Source organism: Cervus canadensis, chromosome 13 (genome assembly GCF_019320065.1).
Source record: "Cervus canadensis isolate Bull #8, Minnesota chromosome 13, ASM1932006v1, whole genome shotgun sequence".
NCBI lineage: Eukaryota > Metazoa > Chordata > Mammalia > Artiodactyla > Cervidae > Cervus > Cervus canadensis.
The window spans coordinates 50,443,172-50,468,784 of NC_057398.1; the positions used below are offsets into that span (position 1 = coordinate 50,443,172).

At 45.9% G+C, this 25,613-nt stretch overlaps 2 long non-coding RNA genes across 2 annotated transcripts in view; both read right to left on the reverse strand.

Moving 5' to 3' along the window:
- Positions 1-19,120, reverse strand: part of LOC122452249 — a 29,388-nt gene extending 10,268 nt beyond the window's left edge. The window contains exons 1-2 of the long non-coding RNA XR_006272637.1: positions 18,965-19,120; positions 18,193-18,441 (exon numbers count right to left, since the gene is read on the reverse strand). This is a non-coding gene — a long non-coding RNA (uncharacterized LOC122452249). The remainder of the gene's footprint in view (positions 1-18,192; positions 18,442-18,964) is intronic.
- Positions 19,121-24,386: 5,266 nt separating this feature from the next.
- Positions 24,387-25,303, reverse strand: LOC122452202. The gene is made up of 2 exons (XR_006272624.1): positions 25,129-25,303; positions 24,387-24,648 (listed from the first exon to the last, which is right to left on the reverse strand). It is a non-coding gene; the product is annotated as an uncharacterized LOC122452202 (long non-coding RNA).
- Positions 25,304-25,613: the final 310 nt, after the last annotated feature.

Genomic DNA, 25,613 nt, shown 5'->3' on the forward strand with positions numbered 1-25,613 from the left:
TTTATCGGACTCTTATGCAGTATTAATTTTGAGTTTCGCTTTAAAATTCTGTCTTCTTTAGAAACACAACAGCCTTTGTCTTTTTTCTGCCAGCAGACTGTAACTTTACCTTCCCTCATCCTCTCTACTTCTCATGGCCCCCGTGTCCCTGCCACTCACTGACATTTGCGGTTATTACCCAGACTACAGTTGTACACATATTAATCGGCTTTTTTCTCTGTATCCTGTCTCAGGTTCTTGCTTCCCTTTGTGTAAAAATTAGAATGTTTGTCTACAAACTTAAGAATCACTTCTCATTTAAAAATGAATGGCGTACCAGGCGGTAACCTTTAAAATTTGCCTAGATACAACTTTGTCTCCTAAATTTGTATATACTTCTAGTGCCCTTGTAAAGAATTGCCCTTTAAGTTCTACAGAGTAGCATTATCCTGTGAAGCAGTTTACAGAGGTATGCTGCAGCTTCTCTGTGATTCCTTTTTGTAGTCATCATAATTTTATATCTAACACCATTACCCTTTAAATTCTATTGATTGTAAGCATAAAAGTGACATCACATAAAACATACTGCGTGAAGGAACTCTGTAGGAGCTCTTAATTCCTTTTTGAAGCTATTACATAATCCACTTTCCTAAGGACATTTACTCCAGTCACATTAAAGCTCCAAACTTGTTCCTGGTAGTACTGTCTTTGTTTTTAATAGAAAGATGAATTCATATCTGTTCATTTTCCTCAAAGCTCAATGGGATGAGAAAGGGATCCCAAGAGTATATTGAAATTACCGATGCGCAATACCTCTGACTTTTTGCTAAGAAGCCATTTCATATTTAGACTTAGACACTTCTAAAGTGTAGGTATAAGGAATCTTTGTCAATCTGGGCAATTAAAATTGTCCCAGGTACCTCTGGCTACAGAAAGGCACAGTGGAGAACATTTATTCTTAAGGGTAGCTTCCTCTTAAACACATTTGCTTAAGAAGCTAAAGCTGGTAACCTCTCAAGAAAGGACATTTATATGAGCCAAGGACTGTTGCAGGCCTAGAGTGCAGACTCTATTCCAAACATCCACATAGGGTGTGGGTTAGGTTTGTTCCCTTTATGTTGTCTCTAGTTCTTTTTTGAGGCTCAGGAGGTTTTCATATCTGTTCATAATACTGGAAAAGTGAAACCTTCAAATTTTCAAAGTCTAAAATTGATAAAATATTACTACAGCAAATTTAAGGTGGTTAGGGATATGCAGCATCAGCGTAAATGGAGGTCTACAATATGGTCCTTTTTGATACCAATGGTGAACTCATAAAAGAGGCAAGTTGAATCAGTAAGGAGATATAATTGAAGGTCCCTAATGTGTAAACTATGTAAATTTATGTCTTTCTAAATAGTTTTTTTTTTTTTAAGAGTCCCTGTCAGAGGGTAACTAAATGACAGTCATAATGACTTAGGATGTGAAAAGAATTACTGCCACATTTATTGGTATTCTGTTAAGCCTGATGAAATCAATATATGTGAAGGTCAAGAAATTTTAAAAGGACTTTTCTTTCGGTTATTATAGATTTGTCTGTTGCACATACTCTCTAAGCTAAAATGTCAGGATCAATTAAGGCATGGAGTAAGCTTCAAATGCTTGCTGATGAATGTAACATATAGAATAAAGAAAGCTGAAACCTCAATTAAGTGTTGGAGCCAAAAAGTCACAGTGAGCTATCCCTCAGAGACGCTGAGCAGAGAGCAGGGCCCCTGGAAGCTTCTGGTATTGGATCAGCGGATTCCTAGTAAGAGGGAGGAGATGCAACGTCTCAAGAGTTCTTCTACATCTCTTTTTAAAGGCATAAATCTAGCAGAAGACTCAGATACGATCTTTTCTCAGCTGTGTTCCAAGAGAAGACAGCTTTCATTTTGATAAAAATTATTAGAAGTTCTTACATATTTCATAAGAGGACTAAGTTTGCATTTATTCCATAAACTTAAAAATCTATGCAAATCACAGCCTCATAGTTCATCATGTTTAGATTTAACTTTTTTCCCCTTTGGCTCCAAGAATGATTTTTTTTAGCAGTAAATAAAATGATTTTTAAAATTATTATAAAGAAATCACTAATAGGCAGTGAATAATGTTATATGGGTATATTTGGTTTTTAGTTAATGGTGGTTCTTCCAAGAAGACATAGTACATATTAAAAAGCATGTAGTTAGTTGGTCCTTTGGATTGCACGGGAAATGGCACTTAAAAAATTGATGCTGAGGAGAAAAACATTGGTAGGTGTTTACATGGAAGGGTCTTTAATCAGGTCCCAGAGTTTCCAGTCAAGTCTATAGAAATTGAGAAGATTGATTCTTGGCTCACACTTAAAATGCAAGCTCTTTTAACCATACAAAAGAAATATGCCACAGAGGTTTTTAAAGATGTGATTCTTAACAGTTTCTACTAATGTTTCATGCCCTTAGTCACATGCATGGAACCTTAGTCTGACTCCCTTCTTAAAAATGAAAGACATTTTTCAGTTTGCTCCATTTTAGATAAGAAGTCCCAATTTGGAATTTTTATTGTCATTAACCAAGTTGAACTCAGGTGTAAACTTGATTTGTCCTGCCTGCCCAGGCACCAGGTGTGGTAAATGTTTCAGAGTTCTCGCAGATGCTCACTCATACCCTCAAGTCTGAGGTTTGTCCTCTCTGAGTGGTGGACCAGCTTAGCACTGTCATCCAAGCCCCATGTGAACACGGGTGCTGCCAGGCTGTGTCCACTGCCAGTGGTCAGACAAGTGGAAGCTGGATGTGATGAACTCAGTAGACCTGAGTGAGTTCTGTGCCTTGAAGCATCGGTGGTAGGCACTGACTTTGTCACTAAAATGTCCAGGGAGAATCATAACCCATGAGAAAAGTATTGGGAAGATTTAGATATTCAGAAAAGAGAGTGTTGTTAGTATTAAAATCTGGCTTCATTTTCTGTTCTATTTATTTCCAAGGAGATGGGAGTTTCAGGCCTGAGCCACGGGGTAATTCACAATTTGGTTTCCTTCCCATAGACAGCTTGTCTTTGTAGGTTTCAGTTGCTGAAATTTAACTGTACAGGGTAGTGTTTGGTCCTTACATAAAACAGCTTTGTTTCTGAAAGTAAGCATCGTTGAAAGATTCTTTCTTTAATCCACTCCTTCGCCGCTTTCTTAGACTTGACTTGAGTTTTCCTCCGGCGCTGCTGGCTCACTCCTCCCTTTGTGTGTGGGGAGTGGACCGGCCATCAGCCTGGACTCCAGTCATCTTGGCCAGCTGTCAGACTGCAGGGTGGTCCATGTCCTCCCGGAGGCCATGTCTGCCTGCCTCTCACACTTAGCTCTGCGTGTGATCATCCAGCATGTACTACAGCCACTGCTTTGCTTGCTTGCTTCCTTTTTGATCCAAGAGAAGAAGGGCCTGAGTTTTACTGTCTGGTCTTAAGATCCGCTTTTCATTGTTTCAAAATCTTGATCCTATTCACTGGAATCCATGCATCCTAGGTGTGGGCAATAAGGGAAAATCAATGAAATGACCATTTCAAGGTCAGTAGTGCCGTGTTATTGCTGGGGTAGCTGCTACCCCAGGGTCCACTGCTCACTCGTCAGCTTTCACAGACCGGGTTTCGGGTGTCTTTATTCTCCTGGCCTCGGCCTCAGCCTGGAAGCACACACATCCAGCCGTTCCCACAGACCAGGTGACAGTGTGGGATCATGTGAGACGTGAGACCGCGCTCCAGTTCCATACATTAGTGACAAATTCCTTTTCAGTTTTTCTGACCCAGTAGCTATTGTTAAGGGAACACTGCAGAGCTGGAGGGAGTGAAGGAAGGAAGCAGCGGTTCTTTGTTTCTGGAGGGGAATGCTCTCCAGCAGCTCTCGCCCGCTGTGCCGTGGTTCCTTTTGTCACTGTCATCTTGGGAGGAATGATTCCCTCCCCTCTCTGCCCTTTTCATTATATACAAGTGGAGAACCTGTCATTCTTACCCAGGTCTTTGTTTTTAACCCAAAAGACTGACAGCAATTCCTTGGCCAACCAGGCGACTCCTGTGCCATTTGGGAGGAGGTGGTTCTTAGTCCTTGCTTGATCTTGAGAAGACAGTTGGCTTAAAGTCAGAGGTTGAATGAATGGGAGGGTTTGTGATTAGGAAAGATGAGTCCTGTTCTGCAGACTTTCTTTTACTTCTATTCTTGTTGGGCATCTGTGTGTTCTGAAATTCACCTTTTGTTACCAGTAAGATACGCTTTTACATAATGTATGTGTTTTTGGAGGGGGCGCGGAATGAAGTGTTTCTAAGAAAAGTGATTGAGTTAGAAAGAAGATTCTGTCTTGAGACATCTGTAGTTGATGCAAAATATTCAAAACTCAATTACAGTATTTACACATTTTCATCTTTTTTTGGTTTGCTTGATAAGACTGAATGAGGAAGCAGTCTGTAATTATAGCAACATTGCAAGTTTCCACTCTGTAGCTAGGGTAGAGAGAGTGGGTGAGTTGGGGCTAGCTGCATCTGTGCAGCAGCGAAGTAGGACTGCAGGCAGAGGGTCAACCCAGGTAAGTTCTGGCGCAGAGCGTCCTGTTGCCCCGCCTATGGGAGGCGTTTTCAAAAACCTTTCACTTGACCTGAACAAAAATCAGTTCCATTGTGCCCTCTGCTGACCTCTGGGGAGTTGAAATGAGCATAGGCAAAGGAAGTCTTTTGGTGCTTTTTATCTTTTGAGAAGTGGGAGAGCCAGGAAGAAACCTTTCCAGTTGGACAGCAACATACACTGTTTCCATTACAAGATTTAGTATGTGAAATACATTTTCATTTTCATACCTTCTGAGTTGTTAGGCCATCAGCATCTTGTAAAAGAGCCCCAGTTGGTAGGATTTGAAGGTGAGTTAATTGTGGTCCAAATGGGTTATTAACTGCCATGTTATGTTGCTTCGCTACACAATTTTAAAACTAGAAATATACATTTATGTCCTTAAAGAGTATACAGAGCTGTTTATTTGCTAAAAATGTGAATATTTGCAGCCCATGGATCTGGGGCTTTGTAATCTGGGATTGAACCTCTTAGGGCAGTATGGACTGAAACAACTCTTTAGAAGTTAAGATTGACTTAAACATACTCAAGGCCATATTTTAGCTGGTATTAGAAATTAATATCATACAGAACCTCATGAATCTTATCTCATGGAATTTCTGAGTTATTGGCCTTACTGAATGTCAGGAATAAAAGAAACTGGTAGCAGCTTTGTTTTCAAGGAACGGATTGTCAATTGCTGCTTGACTCCAATTATTTGTAAATCCAAAAAAAGGAGATCTTACTGTCAGGAAAACATTACCTTCCAAGCTTGGCGTCTGCCTTTAAGAAGGGAAAGTGGAAGAGAAGGTGAGACATGAAACCAAAAGAGTGAGCAGGGTTGGTGGGATTAGATGGCACCTAGGTTTTGCACCAAAGTTTTAAAATACAAATAAATAGGAGGACCACTTGCAAGACCACTTAGGAAGGACTTGCCAGAAAGTCGCAGCTCCTGCTGCACACTAGTGCCTTCAAAATGATTCTCTGTGTGAATTGCATGCAATTTCATGTAACCATAAAGTGTAACCTGTATGTGCATGACGTGTCTAGAATGTGTAAAGTTCAGCAGAAAAGGGGTATAGCTAACCCTGTCGGTGCATCAGCAAGCCTACTGAAGTCCTTGGACTTAATGTGACTTAGGTCTGCTGCATCAGAGCCCTGTGTTTGCTTTTAGCAACCATGTCTTTGAAATTAGATCCACTCCTCCCTTTCTACTTCCTTTCCTACTTTGCAGCTTTGCTGGTTTTAACTGCTTCACTCTTCTGCTTCTTGGTATCCTCTTGTTTTGAAATAAAAAGATGAAATACTTAAGACAAAGAGTTGTTTTTATTTTACCAGTTGCTCTTATCAAAGATATGTGATGTGAAAAAGAGTTTGTTTGGCTCTCTTGACTGCGATTCTGACCTTAAAATATGTTCAGCTGTAAAAGCTTTCTCTGGGCCTCCTTCTGCATGTCTCCCCATCACTAAGGAAGGTGTCAGGCACTGCTTTCATCTTCTTGAATGCTGCTCTGCACTTCTGTCTAACCGTGTCCACGGAAGACAGCGCTGTTCTTGATGGAGCCACCTGAGCACCACCTGGGTTTCCCAGGTGACGATAGTGGTAAAGTACCCACCTGCTTATGCAGGAGACCAAAGAGACATGGGTTCTATCCCTGGGTTGGGAAGATCCACTGGAGGAGGGCTTGGCAACCCACTCCAGTATTCTTGCCTGGAGAATCCCACGGACAGAGGCGCCTGGCGGGCTACAGTCCACAGGGTCACAACGAGACACGACTGAAGCGCCTGGTCAGGCATGCAAGCACCACCCAGACTCATGGAGCAGCCTGTCAGATAAATGCAGGGCTGCAGATACACGCCCCCTGGTTTTCTCTGGGCTACTGAATACCCTGTACTTTCAGTGAGTGCATGTTAAGTCACCTTAGTCGTGCCCGACCCTTTGCGACCCCATGGACTGTATCTCACCAGGTTCATCTGTCCATGGGGTTCTCCAGGCAAGAATACTGGAGTGGGTTGCCATGCCCTCCTCCAGGGGATCTTCCCAACCCAGGGATTGAACCCGCCTCTCTTAACGTCTCCTACATTAGCAGGTGGGTTCTTTACCACTACCGCCACCTGGGAAGCCCAACTGTATTTCGTCTGTAACCTATTGCAGTCACTGCATGCAGATAGCGGGAGCACTTTTGGAGTTTAGAAAGCAGAGGGCACCTAAGGCTGTGAGTTCCTCCCGCTCTTCCTGGATTTCCTAGAGGCCAATTACCTTTCAGCCAAGAATATCCACAAGCCTGTGGTTTGTAAGGAGCTTGATGGTACATTCATGCAAATGATGTGACCATTTAAAAGGCCTCATTTTAACCTCTGCATTTTTTTTCCAGACTATGGAGTCGGGGAAGTGAAAGAAGTTTTTTCATAGCCTGAAGTAGAACAGCTTGAGTGGTTTCCTTTTTCACCAGCCTCATTTCTGGCTGAGTTTCTTCACCTCTCCTCCCCTTTTCACCAAGGCTCACGGGGCGGGGAGCGGGGAGCGGGGGTGGGGTGGGGTGGGGTGGAGGTTGGGGGCTCTGTGATCTTTGGTTTCCCTTGCTCTTGGAGACCATGATGTTGTTCATTCCAGGTTCAATCCTGTGATATATAGCAAAGAGGTTATCCTAAGAGACTATATGATAAAAAGATTTGCCAGGGTCCTTAGTTGTAAGTAAGATGCTCTTGGAGTTTATTATTGTGAGATAAGATACCCTGAGATGCTGCATCAGCAGTTATGTGACAGGTGTGCCAAGGGGAAGGCAGCCACCCCCACATTGGCCTCAACCTTGGGGGCTTGGTGCTTCTGCTCTTAGCCAGAAAGTTCAGTGTCTGGGTCTTTGCCACGCCATTCCAGCTCAAGCTTCGTGGCCTGGCTGCAGACGGCCGAGGGTCCCTACCACAGATGGGCCAGGCTGATAGTGACATTCAGTAGCAAGAACTGAACACAACCCCTCTGACCTTGCCAGACCAGGTCATGTAGGTCAAGTTCACAGCACCTCTGTGGACTGGGTGTAAAGAGCCACAGTCCTGCCATTTTTCTTGGGCCACAGGGTCTGTCCTAGCAAAGGCTGAGGGGGTTGTTGTAACGCTGAACTGATGTTGCTAACGTCTGTGATGCCATCTGTGGGGAGGAGACATTGCAGATCTAGTCTTCAAAGCTCTTTGATGGGAGTCACCTGGGATGTGAGTGATTTCCATTCTTTTATGATTATGTTTATCATCAGTCCCAGGCGCCCAGAACAAAAATTCATATGGACAGCCTGGGTGCTGGAAACGATGCACAGTACGGAGTTGTGTCTTTCCTGTTTCTGCTCATGAAACTGAGCAGAGCTCTGGGACCCTGCAGACTGGTCCTGTCAACCCAGAGAGGCCACCGCCTCCCTGCAATGGGGCCTGATGCCTGAAGTGAGGGCAGATGACGCCTCCCAGGCCCCTGCACTGGGGGCCGCCCAAGCCCACACCAAGGCTGCTGTCAGGAGTTCTCACAGCCAGCGTTCCCCACCACATTTTAGCTCCTTTTTTTTTTTTTTTTTTAAACTTGAAGTAAAACACATAGGGGCTTCCTAGATGGTGCTAGTGGTAAAGAACCTGCCTGCCAATGCAAGAGACATAAGAGATTGCAGGTTCAATCCCTGGGTCGGAAAGATCCCCTGGAGGAAAAAACAGCAACCCACTCCAGTATTCTTGCCTGGAGAATCCCACGGACAGAGGAGCCTGGTGGACCAAAGTCCATAGAGGCACACAGAGTTTGACACGACTGAAGTGACTCAGCATTGGCAAAGCACATGGAAAGTGCGCTTACATGTACAACACACTGACTTGACACAGAAAATACACCCACTGGGCCAGCACCCAGATCAAGAAAAGACATGGCCATGACCCCAGCGCCCCCCTGTATTCCCTTCCATCTGTACCCAGGAGAAATATTTCTGACTTCTAACCCCATGGATGAATTTTGGCTGTTTTTGTGCTTTATTTGAAGGGATTTGTGCTTTTTCATGTCTTAATATTGTATGTGAGTTTCCCTTATAATGTGTGTGGTGGCGATGGTTCTCACTGTGTTTCAGCAGCCCCCAGCTCGGAACCCCCAGTGCTAGCGGTGCTGTGAATGTCCAGCCAGCGTGTGTCTTTGGTGACCACGGGGATGCGCTTCTCGTGGGCACGTACCTGGGAATAGAACTGCTGGCCATAGCCCACGTCTGTGTCCAACTTCAGATACTGACTCACTTTTCAAGACACTCCTGACAGCGATGCATCAACGTTACACTTGTGCATGTGCCCCCCGTGCAGCCCGCCGTCCACAGGGAACGTCAAGTGGAAGCAGCAATCTCGCCTCCCCGAGCTTCCTCGGAAGTCTGATTTGCTGTCCTGGAAACAGGGGGTTGAGGACTTTTCTCACACACCTTCCTTGCCCTCTTACTCTCCAAGAACACTATTCATGGCTACACTTACTGCAAGGAATTTGCTCTGAAGATTCCCTGCCCCCCCCCCCCCACCTCTGATAAGTTTGTTTGTACCTGAGGGAATTGTTTTTAAATTTTATTTCATTTAAAATTTCCACCTGACCAAGGATGGAGTAATTGTTTCTTCTTGACTGGCAGATTACAAAAAGGTCTCTCAAGGCAAAGAAATGAGAGGTCCATGCCCAGCAGCCTAGAAAGTCGCTGCCTTTTGTTGTGTTTTTATATATGTAATTTTATTATTTATTTATTTAAATTTATTTATTTATTTCTGGCTTTGCTGGGTCTTGGTTGCTGCAAAGGCTTTTCCCTAGTTGCAGTGCGGGGGCTTCTCATTGCAGGGGCTTGTCTTGTGGAACAGGGGCTCTAGAGCATGCGGACTTGAGGAGTTGCAGTGTGCGGGCTCAGAAGTTGCGGCTCGCAAGGTCTAGAGCACAGGCTCAGTAGCTGTGGCGCACAGACATAGTTGCTCCATGGCATGTGGGATCCTCCCAGACCAGGGATCAAACCTGTGTCTCCCACAAGGGCAGGCGGATTCTTCACCACTGAGCCACCGGGGAAGCCCCTTGTTCTGTTTTTGTTTTTGTATTCCTCACATGACAGGGGAATTTGCTTGATTTGAGAAAATAATCCCACCATCTGTGCCCAAAGATTTAGGGCATGAAGCGGATGTTAAGATACAAGTCTCTAGGGGTAAATGCCAATATTTTTGCCTGTATGAGGAGTTAATATTTTTTTAACTGGGAGCTATTCAAAATTCCAAACTCCTTTCCTTTCCTACATTTTCAGAAATAAGGGAAAGACTTTCCACTTATTATCATCTGAGAAACTATCAGATTCTCTCATTAGTATTGAGACACTCTAGTCAACAAGATCCAGAAGGTTTGGGCAGCGGATGGAACCGGAAGTGGGATGTTTTTCCTTGTAGGTCCCTTGTTTCACCAAGCACTTCATGGCAGGAGATCTCAGATGCTGCCTGTAACCTGGTGATGCGCCAGGATTCAGGGAGCTATTCAGACTGCCTCCAAGTTAACAAAAGACCGAGAAGGATGGACCTTCTGAATTTTAGGGTATTTCTTTTCTGAAATCCTTGTGGATTAAGTGACAAGAATGGGTGTTGAACAAGAGGGGTGGGATTAGGTCTATAAACTCAAAAAGCATGACTATCAAGAGGAGGGTACCAAAGAGCTTAAGATTCAGGAAAATTGTCTAGTAGAATTTAGAGCTGGGGTAACCAGGGGTGTCATCTACCGAAGCCCTGCCTCCACGAGGCAGTTGTTGTCAGTGGAGCCAAGGTCTCCCTTACTCCCACCCTCCGCAAGCTGCATCTCAGGTCCAGACAAGGGCAGCTATAACTGTGGAGAGATGGGATGTATTAATAATTGGAATTTAGCCAAGACTCAGATATAATTAGCTTATAAACAATGTGAATAAGCTTGAAAAGATTATTTTTCCCAAGATTGTGGCTCAGTTTAAATTTCTCTTTTCACAATAAACTCCATCACAAATACACAGGCACTTCAACACCCAGAAAGAAGGGAGTGATTCAAGTCACAGGGACAATTTCAGGAGGTGACTGACTGGATGCTTTTGACCCTTTCTTCTCTAGAACTGTAAGGTGGGGAAGAGGGAGAGGAAATATATTTTGCCTCTGAAGTATGGCCCCGGGCTTTGCAGGTGGCGCTAGTGGTAAAGAACCTGCCTGCAATGTCGGAGATGTAAGAGATACAGGTTCAATCCCTGGATTGGGAAGATCCCCTAGAATAGGAAATGGAAAGCCACTCCCGTATTCTTGCCTGGAAGATTCCATGGATAGAGGAGCCTGGCGGGCCACAGTCCATGGGGCCCCAAAGAGTTGGACACGACTGAGCACCTGAGCACACAGCATGTAGCAAAATGGGGAGGAGATATGTGAACTATTTGGGTTTAAGTTAGTTTACAAAACCACAAGCACAATGAGTGTGTAACAAGTTATGTGTAATGACAGAAACAGATGAAGAAATAATATATGTTGCCTGAGGTTGGTGGGGAAGTCCATTTGCTTGGCATCCAGAGGAGCTGGGCTTCAAGAAGGAGCAGTTGTTGTTATGTAACAGTGGGGAAGGGGTTTCTAGCAGAGCAACCAGCAGGGCTTGGGGGTGTGCAGCGCTGCTCTATAACAGCCCTGAGGCTGGGGATGTGAGATGCACATGGTGAGAGGTGGAGTCTAAGGGGGTGGGAGAGAATTGGAGATACCGTGTACTTTTCATCTGAGATCCCAGCCTGTGCCACAACAGATTCCAAGGTTTCCAGAGAGGTCCAGAGGTCCTCACAAGAGAAAGAGGGATTGATGCTGATTATATAAAAGAAGAAAAAGGCATTAACGTTTTAGGACTGTGTTTGCAGAAGATATAAAACTGGTGGACACAGTCCTTGTCCACAGAGCCCACAGTGGTACCTGGGTACATTCTTCTACACATTTAGATCCTCTGTGGAAAATACAACCATTTAAAATGCCTTCTATCTGAACAGACTGGTGGTTGCCAACAGGGAAGGGGCTAGGGGAGGGATGGAGTAGGCTGTTGGGGTTAGTTTTTGTATATAGAATGGATAAACAACAAAGTCTTACTGTATTGCACAGAGAACTATATTCAATATCCTGTGATAAACCATAATGGAAAAGACTGAAAAAAAGAACATATGCAAATGTATAACTGAATCATTTTACAGCAGAAATTAACATTGTAAATCAACTACACTTCAATTTTTTTAAAATATCGAAAACTAAGATAAAATGAGATGCTTTCTATCTAAATTGCTTTAAGTGTTCAGAGGAAAAGTAAAGAGTGTTGGCCCCTTTAGGAGACAAGATTGCTTCTTATTTCCATCTAAGGTGGAGCTGATGTAGTAATAATAGGAATCAAGCGCACAATAAATGTCATGCACTTGAAATCATCCTGAAACCATACATCCACCAACCCCTGGTCTTTCCTGCATCCCAGCTTTCCTGCTGGCAACCACCAGAAGCTAAAAGAGGAAAGGAACTGAATCTCCCAAGAGACACTAGAAGGAGAGCAGGTCTGTCCACAAACTTGGTCTCAGACCTCTGACCTCAGGTGCTACGAGAAGATTCATTTCCATTGTTTTTTGGACATCATGCTTTTGTAGCAGTTTGTTATGGCAGCAGCCCTACAAAACCAACACACCTTTATTATTTTCTTAAATGTAAACACCTTTAAACTCTATTTGGGGGTTAGAGTTAGGCTCCATCAACATAATCTAGAAAGAGAAAGCGGAAAAAAGGGAGGGTTGAATCACCATGCATAAAGAAATGAGAGAAATCTGTAGTATTCTTGCACGCCTTAGAGACAAAATTAGAAACCTTACAAAGCACTGGGTGGAGTCAAGGGAGAGGAAGGGACAGAGGAGGGAAGAGGAGGGAGGCAAGAAGAACAATTAAAATTTTAGGTGTTAGGAAGGGTCAAGGGACTTTTAAAAAGCAAATTGTCTAATATTCATTTTTTTCCATTTATTTTTCTGTCTTGCATATAGGGTTATCATTACCATCTTTCTAAATTCCATATATATGCGTTAGTATACTGTATTGGTGTTTATCTTTCTGGCTTACTTCATTCTGTATAATGGGCTCCAGTTTCTTATCTTTCTGGCTTACTTCATTCTGTATAATGGGCTCCAGTTTCATCCAACTCATTAGAACTGATTCAAATGTATTCTTTTTAATTGCTGAGTAATATTCCATTGTGTATATGTACCACAGCTTTCTTATCCATTCGTCTGCTGATGGGCATCTAGGTTGCTTCCATGTCCTGGCTATTACAAACAGTGCTGCAATGAATATTGGGGTGCACGTGTCTCTTTCAGTTCTGGTTTCCTCAGTGTATATGCCCAGGAGTGGGATTGCTGGGTCATATGGCAGTTCTATTTCCAGTTCTTTTTTAAGGAATCTCCACACTGTTCTTCATAGTGGCTGTACTAGTTTGCATCCCCACCAACAGTGGAAGAGGGTTCCCTTTTCTCCACACCCTCTCCAGCATTTATTGCTTGTAGACTTTTGGATAGCAGCCATTCTGACTGGCGTGTAATGTTACCTCATTATGGTTTTGATTTGAATTTCTCTGATAGTGAGTGATGTTGAGCATCTTTTCATGTGTTTGTTAGCCATCTGTATGTCTTCTTTGGAGAAATGTCTGTTTAGATCTTTGGCCCATTTTTTGATTGGGTCATTTATTTTTCTGGAGTTGAGCTGCAGGAGTGGCTTGTATATTTTTGAGATTAATCCTTTGTTTCTTTGTTTGCTATTATTTTCTCCCATCCTGAAGGCTGTCTTTTCACCTTGCTTATAGTTTCCTTTGTAGTGCAAAAGCTTTTAAGTTTAATTAGGTCCCATTTGTTTATTTTTGCTTTTATTTCCAATATTCTGGGAGGTGGGTCATAGAGGACCTTGCTGTGATTTATGTCAGAGAGTATTTTGCCTATGTTCTCCTCTAGGAGTTTTATAGTTTCTGGTCTTACATTTAGATCTTTAATCCATTTTGAGCTTATTTTTGTGTATGGTGTTAGACAGTGTTCTAGTTTCATCCTTTTACAAGTGGTTGACCAGTTTTCCCAGCACCACTTGTTAAAGAGGTTGTCTTTTTTCCATTGTATATTGTGCCTCCTTTGTCGAAGATAAGGTGTCAGTAGGTACATGGATTTATCTCTGGGCTTTCTATTTTGTTCCATTGATCTATATTTCTGTCTTTGGGTCAGTACCATACTGTCTTGTTGACTGTGGCTTCGTAGTAGAGCCTGAAGTCAGGCAGGTTGATCCCTCCAGTTCCATTCTTCTTTCTCAAGATTGCTTTGGCTATTCGAGGTTTTTTGTATTTCCATACAAATTGTGAAATTATTTGTTCTAGTTCTGTGAAGAATACCGTTGGTAGCTTGATAGGTATTGCATTGAATCTATAGATTGCTTTGGGTCGTATACTCATTTTCACAATATTGATTCTTCCAATCCATGGACATGGTATATTTCTCCATCAATTTGTGTCCTCTTTGATTTCTTTCATCAGTGTTTTATAGTTTTCTATGTATAGGTCTTTTGTTTCTTTAGGTAGATATACCCCTAAGTATTTTATTCTTTTTGTTGCAATGGTGAATGGTATTGTTTCCTTAATTTCTCTTTATGTTTTCTCATTGTTAGTGTATAGGAATGCAAGGGATTTCTGTGTGTTAATTTTATATCCTGCAACTTTACTATATTCATTGATTAGCTCTAGTAATTTTCTGGTAGAGTCTTAGGGTTTTCTAGTAGAGGGATCATGTCATCTGCAAACTGAGAGTTTTACTTCTTCTTTTCCTATCTGGATTCCTTTATTCTTTTTCTGCTCTGATTGCGTGGCCAAAACTTCCAAAAACTAGGTTGAATTAGTAGTGGTGAAGAGTGGGCCCCTTGTCTATTTCTAGGTAAATGCTTTCAGTTTTTCGCCATTGAGGATAATGTTTGCTGTGGGTTGTCATATATAGCTTTTATTATGTTGAGGTATGTTCCTTCTATTCCTGCTTTCTGGAGAGTTTTTATCATAAATGGATGTTGAATTTTGTCAAACGCTTTTCCTGCATCTATTGAGATAATCATATGGTTTTTATCTTTCAATTTGTTAATGTGGTGTGTTACATTGATTGATTTGTGGATATTAAAGAATCCTTGCATTCCTGGGATAAAGCCCACTTGGTCATGATGTATGATCTTTTAAATATGTTGTTGGATTCTGTTTTCTAGAATTTTGTTAAGGATTTTTGCATCTATGTTCATCAGTGATATTGGCCTGTAGTTTTCTTTTTTTGTGGCATCTTTGTCTTGTTTTGGAATTAGGGTGATGGTGGCCTCATAGAATGAGTTTGGAAGTTTACCTTCTTCTGCAATTTTCTGAAGAGAGTTTGAGTAAGATAGGTGTTAGCTCTTCTCTAAATTTTTGGTAGAATTCAGCTGTGAAGCCATCTGGTCCTGGGCTTTTGTTTGCTGGAAGATTTCTGATTACAGTTTCGATTTCCGTGCTTGTGATGGATCTGTTAAGATCTTCTATTTCTTCCTGGTTCAGTTTTGGAAAGTTATACTTTTCTAAGAATTTGTCCATTTCTTCCAAGTTGTCCATTTTATTGGCATAGAGCTGCTGGTAGTAGTCTCTTCTGATCCATTGTATTTCAGTGTTGTCTGTTGTGATCTCTCCATTTTCATTTCTAATTTTGTTGATTTGGTTCTTCTCCCTTTGTTTCTTAATGAGTCTTGCTAATGGTTTGTCAATTTTGTTTATTTTTTAAAAAACCAGCTTTTAGCTTTGTTGATTTTTGCTATGGTCTCTTTAGTTTCTTTTGCATTTATTTCTGCCCTAATTTTTAAGATTTCTTTCCTTCTACTAACCCTGGGGTTCTTCATTTCTTCCTTCTCTAGTTGCTTTAGGTGTAGAGTTAGGTTATTTATTTGACCTTTTTCTTTTTTCTTGAGGTAAGCCTGTATTGCTATGAACCTTCCCCTTAGCACTGCTTTTACAGTGTCCCATAGGTTTTGGGTTGTTGTGTTTTCATTTTCATTCATTTCTATGCATATTTTGATTTCTTTTTTTATTTCTTCTATGATTTGTTGGTTATTCAGAAGCGTGTTATTTAGCCTCCATATGTTTGAATTTTTAATAGTTTTTTTTCCTGTAATTGAGATCTAATCTTACTGCACTGTGGTCAGAAAAGATGACTGGAATGATTTCAATTTTTTTGAATTTCCCAAGGCTAGATTTATGGCCCAGGATGTGATCTATTCTGGAGAAGGTTCCATGTGCACTTGAGAAAAAGGTGAAATTGATTGTTTTGGGGTGAAATGTCCTATAGATATCAATTAGGTCTAGCTGGTCCATTGTGTCATTTAAAGTTTGTGTTTCCTTGTTAATTTTCTGTTTAGTTGATCTATCCATAGGTGTGAGTGGGGTATTAAAGTCTCCCACTATTATTGCAGAACACCTGACTTAAAAGCAGCTTAACAGGAGTTTTGTACTTGCCTCCTATTCTGGCTCAGTTGGTAAAGAACATGCCTGCAATGCAGGAGACCGGGGTTCAATCCCTGGGTCGGGAAGATTCCCTGGAAGAGGAAATGGCAATGCACTACAGTATTCTTGCCTGGAACATCACATGGAAAGAGGAACTTGGTGGGCTACAGTCCATGGGTTCACAAGAGTCAGATGTGACTTAGTGGCTAAACTACCCACCACCTATTCACCCTGCTGGGCATGGCTGGATTCATACCCAGGGTTGTGGAAACAGACAAAATACACAACATGCAACACTGGACAGAGGAGGCTGGTAGCAGGTATGGGTCACCTGTACTCACTGCTCAGGACTGCACACAACGGGGTTGCAGTCAGGAGCAGAGTGAACAGCAGAGGTGGGGAGCAGGGGCTGGTGATACCAAGAACGTGAGGAGCCCCATTTCCCATAGCAGGATTTGACCAGCAGGGAAGTGACACTTGCCACTCAGGGCCCAGCAGGATGCTGGGCAGGGGGAACCGAGATGTCCTCCTGAACACCCTTATGTTCACAAGACACCCTCACCACACAGTTGGTTCGGTTCCCGAGGACGCACTCCAAAGAGGAAACGTTGACTCAATAGATTTGCTCTTGTACAATATTCCTCCATATGCTCAAAGGACTTGTCTTTGCCAATGTGGGAGGGAGGAGAATATTGTGTTGCTCTTCTGATTAGGATACTGCATTAGAATTCCTTAGAGAAGCAGTGCCAGTGGGGTCTGTGTCTATGCACATTTATATCACAAGGAATATCAGATATCATATCCATGTATTCATGTGGAATTGGTTATGTGATTACAGAAGCTGGCCAGTCTCCAAGTCTGCAGTTAACAGGCTAGAGACCCAGGCCTGTGGTACAGTAGTCCCCCCTTATCGGCAGTCTCACTTTCCACGAATTCAGTTACCTATGGGCAAGTGGGGTCAAGTGGGGTCCAAAAATATTAAATGGGAGTTCCAGAAACAATTCATAAGCTGTGCAGCACTCTGAGTGGTATGATGAAATCTCTGGCCTCTTGCTCTGTCCCTCCTGGGATCCCCAACCATGAACTGCCCATTATTCAGCCACTGACATCATCATGGCTCGGTGATCCAAGATTGTCAAGATCATCATCAAAGCAGATGGTTCTCTTCTGACATATCAGGTCAATGGTAGCCTAATGCCACGCCATTCACCTCACTCTAGCTCATCACAAAGGCTTTTTATCATCTCACATCATAACAAGAAGGGTGAGTACACTACAATATTTTGAGATAGAGATTTACTTAACTTTTATTATAATGCATATTTTTTTGACATGTACATACTGCTTAAGGTCTTCCCTGTAGCTCAAACAGTAAAGAATCTGCCTGCAACACAGAAGACCTGGGCTTGATCCTGGGTTGGGAAGATCCTCTGGAGAAGAGAATGACAATCCACTCCAGTATTCTTGCCTAGAGAATCCCATGGACAGAGGAGCCTGGTGGACTACAGTCCATGGGATCGCAAAAAGGCAGACACAACTGAGCAACTAACACTACTACTACACACTGCTTAATTGTATTTATTTGTTTTTGGCTGCACTGGATCTTCCCTGCTGCACACAGACTTTGTCTAGTTGTGGAGAGCAGCAGCTACTCTCTTATTGTGGTGCATGGGCTTCTCATTGCTGTGGCTTCTCGTGGGCTCAGTAGTTGCAACTTGCTGGCTCTAGAGTGTGCAGTCTTCAGGAATTGTGGCACACAGGCTCAGCTGCTCCCCAGCATGTGGGATCTTCCCAGACCAGGGATTGAACTCCTGTCCCCTGCACTGGCAGGTGGCTTCTTATCCACTGTGCTGCCAGGGAAGTCCAGAATATATTTTTATAATTGTAAATTTTGGGGGGCTATGCTGTGTGGCTTGCAGGGATCTTAGTTCCCTGGCCAGAGGTTGAACCTGTACCCTCAGAGGTGAAAGCACGGAGTCCTAACCACTGGACCGCCAGAGAAGTTCCTATGATTGTTCTATTTTATTATTATAGTTGTTAATCTCTTACTGTTCCTAATTTATTAACTAAGCTTTATTATAGGTATGCATGTACAGGAAAAAACATAGTCACACACAGGGCCCCTTCAGTATTACCTGCAGTTTCAGGCATCCAGTGGATATTTTAGAACAAAGCTCCAGTGGACAAGGCTGGATACAACCATTCATGTCTGAAGGCAGGCAGGCTCCAGACTCAGGAAGAGCTGATGCTTCAGGTCAAGTCTGAAGACAGGAAAATGCTGATGTCCCAGGGACTTCCCTGGTGGTCCAGTGGTTGTCTCTGGGCTTCCAATACAGGCGATGAGGGTTCAATCCCTGATCAGGGCACCATGATCCCACATATTGCTTGGCGTGCCCAAAAGATTAAAAAAAAAATTAAAGCTGATGTCCCAACTTGAAAGCAGTCATGCTGGAGGACATTTTTATTCTATTAAGGCCATCAGCTGATTGAGTGAGGACCACCCAGATTGGGGAGAGTGATCTGCTTTACTCAGTCTGCTGATTGAAATGCTAATCTCATTCAAAAACATCATACAGACACATTCAGAATATCTGACCTCTTCTGGGCACCCCACAACCCAGTCTACTCGACAGGTAAAATTAACCATCACAGCTATGTACTCCTGATCTTCCCTTGGCTGCCAAAGGCCTAGCAGACATTTGTGAAACAGGACTTTCTAATTTAGGCCTGATCAAAATGCTTCCTCCCCCACTAAGAGGAAAGGGAGCTGTGATACCCTTCCCCACTGTGACCAGAAAGGGGTTTTTGTCCCCATTTCATTGCCAAGGGGAAGAAGTCAAACTCAAATATTTGTTTCTGCATCCTATTCCCCAAATGATATTTCCCAAATCCTTCTAATTTACCTACCTGGGACAGCCTGTCCTGGTGACTCCTGGGGGTTCTCCATCAAGGAGACCCTGTTCTGGGACGGTCTACTGAGCATCTTGCAGGAAGGCAAGGTGAGGCCCAGGGACGGAGCAGCCAGTCTCTTGGGTAGGTTTAGCCAGCTTCCCTTCACCCCCACGGCGGCCAGCTCGTTGCTGAAGGTGAGGGCCAGCTGGTCTCCCAGTCGCACGGAACTGGGCGGCGGCGCTCGGGCCACCCCTGGCGGTCGCGTTCAACAGTGAAGCCCGTCGAGAGCGGGTGTGCAGCGCCCTCTGCCGGTCGACACCTGTTATTTCTTTCACTTGAATTCCGCCTTGGGATTGGGAAGTACTGTTTACCGTCCTCCGTTCACAGTTAAGAAAAACTGAGATACAGAGAAATTAGTAATTTATCCAAAGTGAAACTGACTGAGAGGGGATGTGAATCCACACATGCTGACTGCAGACGCTACTTTAAGACCAAGGTAGCTAATATGACCTCAAGGTATGTCCACAAAAATGTGTGTGCAGTCTTCCTTGGGGACCCAGCAGATCTGACCACTCCTGGGGGGCTGTGTTGAGCCCTGTGTACCCCACTTTTGGAAAGCCATCAGCAGCAAATCACAACACATTCAGGGTGAATGGCCAAAATGATGAGAGCATTCAAAGTCCAGTCATGTGAGGAAAAAATGGAAAGCATGGGGGCATTTTCCTGGAGAACGGATTTAGGAAACAGGGAAGGATTCTGCAGACCCGAAAGGAAGAGGGACTGGAGTGCCCTGGGACCCCACGGAGGGGACGGTGGGGAGGCCGATCTCTGTGGTCCAGGGCCTTTCAAGGAAGCTCCCCACAAGGTGGACACCACCTCTCACTGGCCCTTGCCAGCGGGGATGGAGGGATATGGACAAATGTGAGAGACCCTCAAGGCACTTGCAGCCTCTTGGATGCAGGGCAGTGGGTGTTAAGGCAGAAAGCCAGACCAGCCTGGGGGAGGGCCCCAGGCTGTCTGCTCTCCTCTGTGGGGCGAGGTGGGAGGTTAATTTTGGCTGCACAGGGTCTTCACTGTGGCCTGCCAGCTTCTGAAATTGTGGGCACGCGGCCTTCTCTAGTTGTGGCACGTGAGCTCTTAGGTTTGGGGGTTTCAGGGGGTGGTGATGGACGCCGCTCAGGGCCTGGCTCCTTTGGGGCACAGGATTCATCTGCCAGCCTCTGACGGGCTGAGCTCTCTACACCCGGGGGTAGAGGTGTGCGCCCCCAAACCACAGGCAGTGACTGAGGAAGGGTGATCTAAACATCAGAAGGGGGTGCCCTGAACCCCATGCAGCCTCTTTTGCTCCACAGCAGGGGAGACGGGAGGGGGGCGCCTGGGAGAACTGACAGACTTTGTTGCTTGTTTGTGGGCTGCCCAGTCTCTCTGGTCTCCTTAGAGTCTGTATATCATTTCCTAGTGGCAGCCTTTTTGTTGGGCGGACGCCGAGGCCTCCGCAGTAGGGAGCCCCTTACTACTCCTGCCACCTGCCTGCTGGATGCTGGGGGCTTGGTGGGGAGCGAAGGTCAGGTCATCCGACCCCTCTCCAGCAGTGAAACCGAGGCTCAGGCACTATCCCGTGAGGTGGAAGCAGACAGAGGGTGTGGACGAGGTGCATCGGGTGAGGGTCTCCAGGAGGCCAGCGCTGAGCCAGAGTTGGGGGTGCAAAAGATTTATGAGGAAGCAACACCAGCAGAGAAAAGGGGAGCGAGCGGGGCTGGAAGGAGGGGTTGGCAAACTGCCTCCGGTCTCAGCAGCCCAGTGGATGCTCAGATTCCCAGGGCCCATTAGAGGGGCTGTGGGGTGGAAATGGCCACGGTGCCTCTACCCGGCTTAGTCACTGGCTGACGGGGCCGAGAGGAAGGTGACCTTGACCATGACTCAAGAGCTGAAGCTGATCCCACCAGCTGACCACCGTCCTTGCAGCTCCTTCTGAGGGGCCCATCTGGGAGTCACCTAACTCCAGCCCGTGATGGAGGGTGAGTGGAGGGGTGGGGGCTGAAGCCAGGTCTGTGCCCCACAACCCACAGCTCCCCCAAGAGGCCACACCAGCAGTGGGTGGTCCTCCGTGGGTCAGCCTCATCCAGGGAAGGGACGGTTTGCTGTGTGGCCCAGTCATCCATGAAGAGGGGTGGTCCCCCAACTGTCAGACTCCCAGACCCCCAAGAAGACTGGAGTTGACTTCTTAAGGCAGTCCTGCTCCTCATCTCACCTGTGACAAAGGTGGCTCAAATAGGGGCCGAAGCACAGCCTGTGTTCAGTGTGACCAGCAGGCCAAGCTGGGAGCGAAAGTGGCCGGATGGAGACGCTGTCTGACCAGAGCTTCCCACTCACCTCCAGCCCCAGCGCCCCTGAGCCTGGGCCCAGTGTGCCGGTCACCTGCTGCCTCCAGGGTCTCTCCGCCCCCCCCCCCCCCCCGGGTAGTGTCTGTCTGCTCTTTCCTATTATGTGCTAGCATTGATGGCAAGTCTTGGGCTTGGGGCCCTGGGACCTCTCCACTGATGCCCAGCCCCTCCCACAGGCGCAGAGCTCCAGACCATGGGCCCCTCATCTGGTACTGAGACTCCCCGTTTTATAAAAACATGGAATCCCAGAGTGCGGAGGCGGGAGATGTCTGAGGTCACCCAGCAGCAGATACCGGCTCCAGAGTGGGGAGTTCCTGACAGCCACCCAGTCCAGGTACTTAAAACCCCAGATCAAACTGCCCACCTCCAAGTGGACCTTTCCCAGCTTGCTGAATTATCCTTCTCTGCTGCCTGAAGTAGGATGTTTGTGTTTTACTGGAGGAAGTTCTGACACTTATTGAGCACCTACTGTGTACAAGGTGTAGGATGTTTTACTGTCAGAAGTTATGACACTTATTGAGCACCTACTGTGTACCAGGTGCTGGGAACACATGCTGAGTCACGTGGGATCTCTAGCTGGTCTGAATTTCCTGTTGCTCGAACAAGAGTTAAGGGAGCCAAGAAGCCCAGGGTGACCTGAGGCTTCACCACAAACGTGCCCTTGTGGAGACCGCCCCCCCGCCCCCAGACTGGGTGGACTGCGTGGTGGGAGGCACCAGCCAGAGAGGGCAGAGCCAGCCCCTGGGCTCTGAGACCAGCACCCTGCATTGGTTGTCAGGCTGCTGTAACAAAGGGCTGCAGACTGCGGGGCGCTTAACCAGCTGAAAGTGTCATTTCATAGTTCGGGAGGCTTCGAAGTCCAAGATCAAGTTGTCAGCAGGCTGGGAAGGAGAATCTGTCTCCTTGGCTCCTAGACTGCTGGCTGCTCGCTGTGTGTTCTTGCAGTCTTCCTTCCGTACTCATCTGGGTCCAAAGTTCCCTCCTCTCTAGTTGTGGCCATGGGCTAGGTAGTTGCTCCAAGCCATGTGGGTTCTCTGACCAGGAATCAAATCTGACTCCCCTGAATTGCAAGGCAGATTCTTTACCACTGGGCTACCAGTGAAGTCCCCTCGCTTCAGGGGAGTCGGGTTCGATCCCTGGTCAGGAAACCTACATGCCTTGGAGCAACTACTGAGTCCGCGGCCACAACTTGAGAGTCTGTCTGGGCACAGCATCAAAAGATCCCACGTGACTCAGAGCAGGTTCCACGCGCCAGAACTAGGACCCAACACAGCCAAGTAAGTACATAGATAAATAATTAAAAAACCCACTCTGACTCCTTATTTCCCCCTGAAAGTGGGAAATAAATCCCCCACGTGAAGTTATCTTCCCTGAACAGGAAGGGTAGAAAGCATTCTTACCACCATAGGTAGGGAATCCAAGGCCAAGGAAGATGTATGAACAAACTGTGATACTTCATTAGTCTGCGACCCCAAGTACAAGCTCCTTTGTTAAATCTTCCCAAGTAATTATTTGTTTAAAAATGATATGTAAACATTCTGCTTTGGTTATTTCGGGAGTCCCATTTCTATGAGCATGCATGCTCAGGTGCTCAGTCTTGTCAGACTCTGCTTACTAGGCTCTTTGGCAAGAATACTGGAGTGGGTTGCCATTTCCTCCAAGGGATCTCCCCAACCCGGGGATTGAACCAGCGTCTCCTGCTCTCCTGATTGGCAGGCAGATTCTTTACCACTGAGCCCTCCATGCATATGAATTAATTTTTAAAAATTTGTCTTGTGTCAATTGAATTATTAGAGCAACCAAAAGAACCCAGGAGTGGTGGTGGGGGGGTAGGAATTTCCCCCTTCCTGACTGTTGCACGGAGCATTTACCTGAGGACAGTATACCCACACCTGTCAATTGCAGTGTGGAATCACCTGGGGTCTCAGGCAGAACACCTGAGCATTTGAGGCAGCAAGCAGGGCAAAGGAAGAGAATGTGTGCTCAGTTGCTGAGTTGTGTCCGACTCTTTGTGACACGATGGACTGTAGCCTGCCAGGCTTCTCTGTCCAGGGGATTCTCCAGGCAAGAATACTGGAGTGGGTTGCCATTTCCTCCTCCAGGGGATCTTTCCTACCCAGGGATTGAACCTGCGTCTCCTGCATTTCCTTCATTGGGAGGCAGATTCTTTACCATTACACCACCTGAGAAGCCCAAAGGAAGAGAATTCATTTGGGAGAAGAAAGCCCTTAGGTTTTGTTCCTAGCACGGAAATTCCCAAGCAGGATGCCCCAGAACAGGACATGCCTTCTTTTCAGAGGAAGGGGCAGGGGTGGCGGCTGCAGGCCTGCATGAACATACCTACACTACAAAATGACTTACCTGTTAGATCAAGAGATCAGGAAAGACCTCTCTGAGGGACATCTGTGCAGAGACCTGAATGAAATCAGGAAACAGCAGGACAGACCTGGGGGGCCAGGGGAAGCAGAGGATGGGAAGGTGTGGTTTATGGGAATCTCATAAAGGTCAGTGTGGTATGTTTCAGATTTCAATGTGAGCTGATGAAAATGCAGATCCGGTACCCTGCCTCTAATTAGAAGTTGTGGGCAGGCACAGGGCTCACTCCTAAACAAGCCCTCCTGGAGTCTGGCTTGCTCCCTCCTCCTCCTTGCATTTTCTGCACACAATCCAGGGGGTTCAATTCACAGTCTTGGGGGTCAGAGGTGGGAGCCCTTCAGGGATCATCCCACACAAACCCCTCCTGTTTCTGGTGGGGGATGGGTGTCAGGGGTCTCTGAAGACCTCGTCCACCAGAATGAAGGAGAGTGAGTGGCTCTTCAGTGCCTGGAATTCAGTTCCTGTGTGTTTCTGGAAAAAGCACGGGGAGCAGGTGTGTAATTTTGGAGACACACCCCCTCCGTGACACACACACACACACACACACACTCTCTCTCTCTCACCCTGTGACCGTAGCTTTTCAGCTGGGCCCCCTCGATGAGACATCCGGCTTTGATGCCGCCAAAATCTTGGCCTTCTCTACCCACTGAAGTCAGATAAAAAACACAGAGACAGAGTTTGGAGGAAATAGAAAGGTGGTTTTAATCTTCTGGCGGCGGAGGGAAGATGAAGCAGGCTCATGCCTCAAGAATTGTGTCCCTCTTCCAGGGGGAGTCTAAGGGATTATATAGATGAGGCTTCCAAGTTCTGGGTTGGCGATGAGGAACAAAGGTATAAGGATCTTGTATAATTCTTGTATTGTTTCAAAAACAGTCGGAGGCTGGCATCAGGTAGCCCGGTAGTTGGGTCCATTGTCTTTTGTGAGTTGTACTGGGCTTTCTTTGTATAATGCAAAAAGAGAGAGAGAAAAAAAAAAAACAGCAAGGAAGAGAGTGCGGTAAAGATGAGAACAGATACAGGATGTAATTAGCATAGAGTCAAAGGATAATAGATGCAGAATGACGCTTATAGAGAGCTAAGAGGCAGAAAAGCAAACTCAGTTATAGACAACAGATTAGCGACAGTGAAAGTAAAACCTAGGAGTGATCAGGCCTGTTCACTGTTCTCTTTATCTTCTTTGTTCTCAGAAAAGAAAAACTCACTCCTCTTTTTTCCTTCGCGTTACACCAGCTTGACCATGTCAGGCGGGAGGTGGTCTCTACCCGGAAGCTCTCTGTTCCCTGACCCCTTGGGACATGTTTGCAGGTCTAATTGGAGTCTCTGGCTAGGGCTCAACTTCCTTTTTTCTGGTTTGTAAGAACATGCCAGAGAAAGAACAACGTCCCTTCCCCAGAGCAAGGGACCCAGAAAGCTCCTTACATTTCTCTTCTCCAAGCTGGGCGGTCAATCGCAGGCCTCTGACTCTTCCTGGGCAGCCTGGACTTCAGCCCCCAGCGCCTCTGACAGCCCCACGAGCCCGTCTGCCCAGACCTCCGTCCACCCACCGCCTCCGCGAAGGGAAGCGAAAGGGTCAGAACTGCCCGAGCAATGCCCCCTCCCCTCCAGCACCTCCTGCCCCCGCAGTCCCGCCCCGCCCCGGGCACACCCATCCTCTGCGGAAGGACGCGCCAGGGCCGCCCCCCTCCCCCGCGTGGCCCCCTCCCCCGCCTCCCCCGGCTCCCCAGCCCAGGGGAGAACTGAGACAGGAAATGAGCTCAAGTGCTCCGGCCACAGAGAGGGCGGCTCCCGCAGGCCGGCGCTGCAGGTGCCTGCAAGTTTCTGAAGCAGACCTCACTCCTTCCCCAACCCACAGCGTCAAGGCCTGGAGAACCTGAACACAGCACTCGGATGATCCATCCCAAAGG